Raw genomic sequence first — 9515 nt, 5'->3', positions numbered from 1 at the left:
GTGGGTGGTTATGAGCCCCACATGCAGTATTCCGTTAGCAACTTCTGAAAACCTGGTGTCATTGTCATTCACTGCAGCAATAAAGCCTCTCTTCCCTCTTTATACACAGCGGAGATGGAGCATTGGGTCTGGGACTCCAGGTCGACAACAAAAAGGTCGACACACCTTAGGTCGACACCAATTGGTCGACACACCTTAGGTTGACATGGTCAAAAGGTCGACATGGACAAAAGGTCGACAGGAACAAGGTCGACATAGAAAAAGGTAACATGAGTTTTTTATGTTTTTTTGGTGTCGTTTTCTTCGTAGAGTGACCGGGAACCCCAATTAGTGCATCGTGTCCCCTCGCATGGTGCCTTCGCTTCGCTCGGCACAGATTACCGTTCCAATCGCAGTCCACGTGGATCGTTAAGTATGAAAAGGTTCCAAAAAAGTAAAAAAATTTGAAAAACTCATGTCGACCTTTTTCCATGTCGACCTTGTTCCTGTCGACCTTTTGTCCATGTTGACCTAAGGTGTGTCGACCAATTGGCGTCGACCTAAGGTGTGTCGGCCTTTTTGTTGTCGACCTGGAGTCCGGATACCAGAGCATTCTATGCTGGCGACCTTCGGTGGCTCTTACCTTTGTGGAGGAGGGGAACTGCCACTGACCATGCTGCCTGGTCCGGAAGAGGAGAGTCCCTGGGCCGGATTCCGGCACCGGCACAATGGAGCTGACAGGAGCCAGGACTGGCGCATGTGCAGAAGCGGTGGCTTGACTGCGCAATGGGACTGCCTGTCCTGCAAGTAACTGGCAGTCCCATCGGACTTCCAATAGGAAATCAGTGCCAACAACCATGTAGTCACTGCAGTCACAAACTGCAACTGGCTCACTGCAGTGGTGGATTTTACTGGGTTGGTTGTCCTGCAGCCCATAGGTAAAATCCACCACTGCTGGTGACTTATACTGTGGACCTTTGGCAAGAGGAACACATGACTTCTAGTCCACCCATTAGTATAGCTTTGTAAAGGTTACAGCTATGAGTTATTGCCAGCATCTTGCAATAATGGGGTGTCTCCAGAGACAGATCCACCTAAAGTATTTTCATATTGGTAGCATTCTTCAGAAACCCCTTTTTATACGGTATAGCAATTACATTTATAAATGGTACATTTTGGACTTCAAATTATATCACTGTGATGTCTCTTTAAGCTTCAGTTTCTCGTTTAAGTTGAATTCAATTCCTCCCTATCTAATTATATCCACTTTGTACAGTCCACACATATCCTCACATATTTTGTCTTTCTTCACTTTCACATCCTCCTGACCCCAGGTAAACATTGCTGTGTGACAAACAATATCGTACAGCCCATTAAGAACCTTTGCAATTTGGCAGGACCATTATGATAGATAGCAGCTATCCTTGTGTATCAATGCCAATATCCCTATATATTGTAAGCTTGTGAGCAGGGACTTCCTACAGTACCTCTATGACTGTCTGCTATTACCCAGTTTTGTTCTATTATTTATTTATTAACAGTTTCTTATATAGTGCAGCATATTCCGTTGCGCTTTACAATTAGAACAGTAATAGAACAAAACTGGGTAAAAACAAACAGACATAGAGGTAAGGTAGGCCCTGCTCGCAAGCTTACAATCTATAGATTACTGTTGTTCCAATTGCAAAGCGCAACAGAATATGCTACGCTAACGATTGCTGACAGTGTGGTATCGCTAGTGGACTCCTTCAAGTTTCTAAGGACCACAATCTCCCGGGACCTTAAATGGGGGTCCAACGCTGACGCCACTGTTGAGAAAGCGCAGCAGAGGTTGTTCTTCCTCAGGCAACTAAGGAAGTTCAACATCCCACAGAAGATTCTGCTCCTCTTCTACTCCGCGATTGTGGAGTCGGTACTGTGCTCCTCGATACTGGTATGGTACAGCTCCGCCAGCATGAGGGACAGATGCAGGCTCCCTTCCCTCAGTCCAGGACCTGTACCTGTCCAGAGCTAAAAAGCGGGCAATGAAGATAGTAAAAGACCAGCTACACCCCGGCCACAGCATGTTTAACTTGCTTCCTTCAGGCAGGCATTACAGGGCCGTGCCTGCCAGGTCCACCAGAAGCCTCAAAAGTTTCTTTCCCCAAGCGGTCCGCCTACTGAACTCCTGAACATTGACTGACTAGACGTACATGTAACTCACATGTGTCCCTACGGTATACCTATCTATATGGTATACCTATCTGTGTGATTTACTTCCCATCCCCACCTGCTTATCTGTTACCTACTTGGCTGTTGTATAGCAAACCGAAGACAAATTCCTAGTATACGCAAGTATACCTGGCCAATAAAGCTGATTCTGATATAAGAAACTATTAATAAATAATAATAGATTGATAACATTTTATTTATATAGCACTTTTCTCCAATAGGATAATAAATAATTGTGTCCTAGCTAGACCCGGCGACAGGGGGGCACAAAAATGGTGCAGTGTTAGTGGTGCCTAATATTCATATTTTTCAAGCAGCAGCTCTGCCTATTCCCCCCCCCCCCCCCCTCCTCGTCACTTGGTCTGATCCCAACACGGCATGACGTCACAGTGTTGCGCCGGACCTTCTCTGCTTGACACTGCCGCCGCAGCCCTGGCCACCCAAGAAGAGAAGCAGGCTACCAAACAGTAAGGACAGCTACCCGCCGGGTACTTACTGTACACAGAGTCTATTTCAGGCAGCAGCCCCTCCGCTGTCCGACCCTGCTTCCTGCACAGACACCCTCCCTGGTAGTAGCTAGCAGTCCCACCCATGATGCAAGGGACAGAGGGACAACTAAGTGGCAGCGCAGCAGCAGCCATAGCCTGCACTAAGACTATGGTGGTGGTGGTGGTAAGTCAAGTCACAGTGCATTTTTATTATATTTCATTTTACATTGGATGTGGCAAGCCCCTGTGGCAGTGAATGTGTTACAACCTGCACTTTATTACTGAGATGGTAGGGTCATGGGCAAGAGGTTCGGGTGCACCAGGGAATGTTCTACTGGGAGATCAGGCTCCTGGCACCCTCACCACTCCCCAGTACTGGTTCTGTCACAGCTCCAATTGTCACCACTCAGAGGCACTTTCCGCTAGGATCCCTTCCAGGTGTGTAGCCTACTGCAGCCGCTAGGTGAGCCGAGCCCTGAGGTCAGGTGGCTGCAGCAGGGTGCTGGGGTTAGGGGGGGGGGGGGGGGCAGAGTTATCAGTGTACCGGGCCTCAAGATTTCTGTAACCGGCCCTGGTCCTAGCTTTCAGTACATCCTGCAGTTTTTCAATAGCTGCATTTCTGTTTGGTATGATGTGCCTGCTTCCCTGGTGGGTGCGACGCACCAGCATTTCCTTCAGCCGTTCATTGCAATCCTGTATTACTCAGGTTTGCAATTTTCTATTGTTCATCACTTAAAAAGATAAAAGGAAGGTGTTTATATCACAAATAAAATCAACTCATTCAGACCTTGTTATAACTCCAGTTACTATTGTGCAATTGAAGGTAATTGAAGGGCCTGTTTATCCATGTTGGTCATAGGACTGTTACTAAGCTGTACTGGAAATGAGTGGACCACCCAGTCATGTCACTTTATCCTTGGCCTGGAAATCTCAGCAGTTACATAAACGCAGAATAAAGACATTCATTTGCATTATTAGGGTGGTAGAAATGTTGTCTGTAGAAGGTGCTAGGTTAGCCCTGTACTAAATGATACCAGTGAGAACCCTGGTGATTTGACACTTACTCCAGCATATGTCACGTAGTCCTTCGACTAAGGAAGCGAGGTCTCCCCTGCACACTGCAATCTGCCCTCTCTCTTCACACTTTGCTTGTTTGTACTAAGCCTCAGGTCTTTCCGTCTTTGTTGTCATATCATGCATGCTCCCACAAGGTGGCACTTACTTCTGAAGAAGAAACTGGTAACTCATGTTCTCACATTTAAAATAGCACATCCACCTGAAAAGGTCTACATAGCATCTGCAGACCTCCTGCTTGCTTTGGGATTGAAACTGAAACAGGGTCGGTCTTGGCTAGTTCATAGCAAGATCAGACATAGTAAGTCTCAGAGAGAATATGAAACAATAATAGCAATGTATCGTATATATGACTCAAATCTTTTTTTGTGGAAATATAATTAGTTGGCTTTTCCTCTATTTGTATCCTTGTACAAAACATGTATTCAAACATGTATTCATTCGTTCCTGTCCCCTCACCACCTCCCCACTTGACCCTATCCCCTCTCGCCTCCTCTGCTACCTCTCTCCTTCTGCTTGTTCCCATCTTTCCCACCTTCTCAATCTCTCACTCTCATCAGGCACTGTCCCCTCTGCCTTCAAGCATGCACTCATCTCTCCTATTCTTAAAAAAAACCTACCCTTGATCCAAACACTGTCTCCAACTACCGACCCATCTCACTCCTCCCTTTTGCCTCCAAACTCCTTGAGCGTATTGTCTACAACCGCCTTACTTCCTTTCTTTCCTCACACTCACTGCTTGACCCAATCAAGTCTGGCTTCCGTCCTCTCCACTCCACTGAAACTGCCCTTACAAAAGTATGCAATGACCTCCATGTTGCTAAATCTAAGGGACACTACTCTCTGCTTATTCTACTTGATCTCTCTGCTGCTTTTGACACTGTGGACCATCCTCTCCTACTGCAAATCCTTCACTCCATTGGTCTGCGTGATACTGCCCTCTCTTGGCTATCTTCCTACCTTTCTGACCGTTCATTCTCTGTCTCCTCTCATGACTCCACCTCCCCCTCACTTCCACTAACTGCAGGGGTACCCCAAGGTTCTGTCCTTGGTCCTCTTCTCTTCTCTCTCTATACGTCCTCACTAGGTAAGCTCATTAGTTCTTTTGGTTTCCAATATCATCTCTATGCTGATGACACTCAAATCTATCTTTCCTCTCCAGACCTCTCCCATGCTCTTCTCACTCGTATCTCCAACTGTCTCTCTGCTACCTCTTCCTGAATGTCCCAGCGCTTTCTTAAACTTAACATGTCTAAGACCGAGCTGATCATCTTCCCTCCCTCCCGCATAACCTCACCTCCTACAATCTCATCTATTGATGGCACTACTTTCTCCTCTAGCCCCCAAGTGCGCTGTCCTGGAGTAATCCTTGACTCCTCCCTCTCCTTCAAACCACACATTCAGCACCTCTCACAAACCTGCCGTTTTCATCTAAAAAATATTTCCAGGATCAGACCCTTTCTGACCCAGGATGCTACTAAGACTCTTATCCACTCACTGGTCATCTCCAGACTGGACTACTGTAATCTCCTCCTGACTGGCATTCCTGACAAATACCTCTCTCCACTCCAATCTATCCTCAATGCTGCTGCCCGGCTCATCTTCCTCACCAAACGCACTACGTCCACCTCTCCTCTCTTACTAGACCTTCATTGGCTCCCCTTCCCTTTCAGAATCCATTTCAAGCTTCTCACACTTGCTTACAAAGCCCTCACCCACTCCTCTCCCATCTACATCTCTGACCTTATCTCCCTTTACACTTCCACACGTCCTCTTCGCTCTGCTAATGCACGCCGACTCTCCTGCCTACGGATTACTTCCTCCCACTCCTACCTCCAAGATTTTTCACGTGATGCACCACTTCTCTGGAATTCCCTACCTCTCCCCCTCAGACTCTCCACCTCTCTACAAAACTTCAAACGGGCTCTCAAGACCCACTTCTTCACCAAATCCAGCCAAATCTCATCCTAACCTCTGTTCCATGCTCTCTATGTTCCCCATCTGTCTCACCCCTGTCTGTCTACCCCTCCCCTTTAGAATATAAGCTCTCACGAGCAGGGCCCTCTTCCCTCATGTGCTTATCCTTTTCTTACTCTAATAATATTCAACTGCACCAAATCCAGCAGTCTTCTGCCACCTGATACTTATTCCAGTGTCATCTGATGATGATGTAGCTATGTTTATTTACCCTGTACTTGTCCTATACTGTCGTCAACTGTAAGTTGCTGTTTTCCTGCTTGATTATTTGTTTATGTACTCTGTAATTGGGCGCTGCGGAACCCTTGTGGCGCCATATAAATAAAGGATAATAATAATAAGTCTTCAAATCCCTTAAATATTGCTGAGCACCAGAACATGCTACTTGAATCTGATGCCTCATTATAGACAAACACCTGGATGATGAGCACTAGATATAAAAGTCACTGCTTAGTACTTTCCATCCTGTAGCCTAGCCAAGAAAACTCACTGATAGCATGGGGCAACCAAATAGCAGCAACCATTCAACTTCTTCCTACAGACATCCCAGAGTATTAGGAACCTAGGGCCCTTCATACAGAGGTAGTCACAGTGTCAATGTTGCAAGCAAACGGACGATGTTTAATTCTGCACATTGAGTTGCACCGAGCATATGTCCAGATTGCGCACAAAGATGCAGCACAGAATCAAATGCATGGTCTGATAAATTACTGGGCGTTCCTGGGAGGTAAAGGTGGGTGGTGGGGGGAGGGGGGGGGGGTATACAGAAGCCATCACGGGCGTGTTGCTGAAAGTGTCTGTATTCCAATATGTAAAGCCGCTCACACAAGAGACAATAATCGGATGAAGGAACTGCACCTGCCATAGGGCTGGTGAAAGTTTCGATGTTGTGTCAGAATATGCACTGTGATGGAAATGTCTTAAGACGCTGCAGGTGTAAACAGATGGGTGTGGCTCATGGGGCTGGCAGGAACTAGGTCGACAGTCATTAGGTTGACCACTATTGGTCAACAGTGACTAGGTCGACAGCTGAACAAGGTCGACATGAGTTTTTTTTAAGTGTACTTTTCTTTGTAAAGTGACCGGTAACCCCAATTCGTGCACCGTGTCCCCTCGCATGGCTCGCTTCACTCGCCATGTTTTGGGCAAGGTTACTATTCCCAACTGTAGTCCACATGGGTCATAAAGTATGAAAAAGTAAAAAAAAATTAAACATTTAAAAAAAAACTCATGTTGACCTTTTTCCATGTCGACCTAGTGACCATGTCAACCTAATGCATGTCGACCAGTAGTGGTTGACCTAATGAGTGTCAACCTAAGTGCAGTTGACCTAAAGACCGGATCCCAAACAGATATTGCAGGAAATACAATAGTACTATGCCTGTTCGCACTGAAAATCAGGATGGGGCCTAGTTATTAAAATGCTTCTGAGGTAAATCCTCAGAAATGGTTTTTGGAAGATTTCGACAATGCTCAAGTCAGGGGTCTGTTTCTTATGTGGGTACTGCAGCAGATGTCATAGGTGTACTGTACCTGTGGTGGTTCCTCTGCTTTTGTTCACAGAAACCGTCTCCATAATATTCTATGGGGACTGAAATGCCCAATTACCAAGCTCCAGAAAGCATTGCTGTGATAACCTGTAGGCTACATTTTCACATTTTGGATCCTTCAGATCCTTGTATACAGTCCTATATTTGCACATGTCCTGCCTGACGGCTGCACAGGCAGTAAGCAAGCAGGTTCCAAGCCTGGCAGTAAAATGATTGCTTAAGCTATCTCTTATAGGTATGTAGTTATTATGTAACATTCAGAATGTCAGAGCTGACAAAATGTTGGCATTTTGCAGGTCTACAATGGGAACATATGAGGGTTAGGCTGCTTTTACTGTTAGGTTAAAATAGTGCTGTCGGCAATTTAAATGTCAACCATGTTGTCATTCCGTATGTGACTTGTTATACCATACCCGTCCCTTTACTATTTATTCTTCACTCAGATGGGCTCTTATTTATCTCTTATTTATGAAGTTCTTTATATAGCGCACACACATTTTACATCGCTGTACAGAGAATATTCATTCATTCACAGCCAGTGATTCCATCGGTCACAAAACATGGATGGCACTAAAACGTTGGTTGCAGTAAATCAGGTTGTCTTTCGATTCCCATCTGTAATTTATACCTTATTAAGGGGTCTATTTACTAAGCCTTAGATGGAGATAAAGTGCATGGAGATAAAGTACCAGCCAATGAGCACCTAGCTGTCATTTTTCAAACACAGCCTGTAACATGGTAGTTAGGAGCTGATTTATCTCCATCCACTTTGTCACCATCCAAGGCTTAGTAAATATGACAATCCTCTTTTAAGCAGCAAATGCTGAGAGTTGGGGAGGGCTGACGCTGCTCGGTCCCATAACAGAGCAGGGAGGAGCAGGCAATGCAATAAAGGGAGCGGCCAGTGCCATGGCGCTCATTATAGCCAGAAACTGTGCCTTAGATTACCAGTGTACGGAGGACAGCGCTGACCGGGATTCTATGGAGAAGAGTAGATGCAAAGCTGCCAGGAAGAAAATAAGTAAGTGGGGACTGGCCAGCCACCGGAGCCAGTCAAGAGCCACGAAGAAGATATCGAAAGGAAAACATCAATGGTGAGTTAACATTGCAAACTTCACATCGATGGAAAAAAAACAGCATTGAGCATCGGAACCAAAGCATTAATAGTTCGATGTTGTTTTATCAGCAGCCAGTTAGCCTACCTGTATGTTTTTGGATTGTCGAAAGAAACCACAGTACCCAGAGCAATTCCACACAAATATAGGGAGAACATACAAACGCCGCCCATGTAAGATCTTGCTTATATTTGCACATGAAACCTCAGTGCTGTGAGACAGCAAAGTTATAATCATTGCCAAGAGCCACTGTTATCAGGGGGAGGCATAACCATATTATGGGGGGGATGCAGGGCATACTGTACCCCGGGTCCCCCTTTGTCAGGGGGCCCCCAGGGCCAGAGCACACTGACATCACTAGCTTTCCCTCTTAAGCAGCAGCAGAACCAGCAACCAAAATGTGAGCAGGACAGTATGCAGTGAAGGCAGAGACACAGAAGTATCATGTTTCATGAGCTAGCAATAGAGCATTCTGACCAAAGGAGTTATAGGAGGGTGAAGAGAGCTGTAAGTGACCCAGGGATCCCAGCTTCTCCTCTTCCCTGCTCGGGTGTCTGAGTCTTGTGTAAACTGTTATGCAACTAAACCATTTGGGTCTAGAGATAGAAACACACACAGAGTCCTCCTGAGTCCTGTCCCAGTGTGTAAGTAGCACAGAGGCTGCTGCTATTCTTGCATGTGACAAGATAAATTATTTTATTTTTCTATGTGTATTTTAAGGTTAAGTTGTCTTTGTTACACTGCAATAAATTTTTATATAATAGTTTCAATTAGGTGGAGCTATAAACTAGAGATGAGCGGGTTCGGTTTCTCTGAATCCGAACCCGCCCGAACTTCATGGTTTTTTTCACGGGTCCGAGCAGACTCGGATCCTCCCGCCTTGCTCGGTTAACCCGAGCGCGCCCGAACGTCATCATGACGCTGTCGGATTCTCGCGAGACTCGGATTCTATATAAGGAGCCGCGCGTCGCCGCCATTTTCACACGTGCATTGAGATTGATAGTGAGAGGACGTGGCTGGCGTCCTCTCCATTTAGATTATAAGAGAGAGAGATTTACTGGAGCTTAGGACTAGGAGGAGTACTGTAGAAGTGTAGAGAGTGCAGAGAGTTTACTAGTGAG

This window comes from Pseudophryne corroboree, chromosome 4 (genome assembly GCF_028390025.1).
Source record: "Pseudophryne corroboree isolate aPseCor3 chromosome 4, aPseCor3.hap2, whole genome shotgun sequence".
In the NCBI taxonomy this organism is placed as follows: Eukaryota; Metazoa; Chordata; class Amphibia; order Anura; family Myobatrachidae; genus Pseudophryne; species Pseudophryne corroboree.
Note: the sequence above shows the minus strand (reverse complement) of the source record.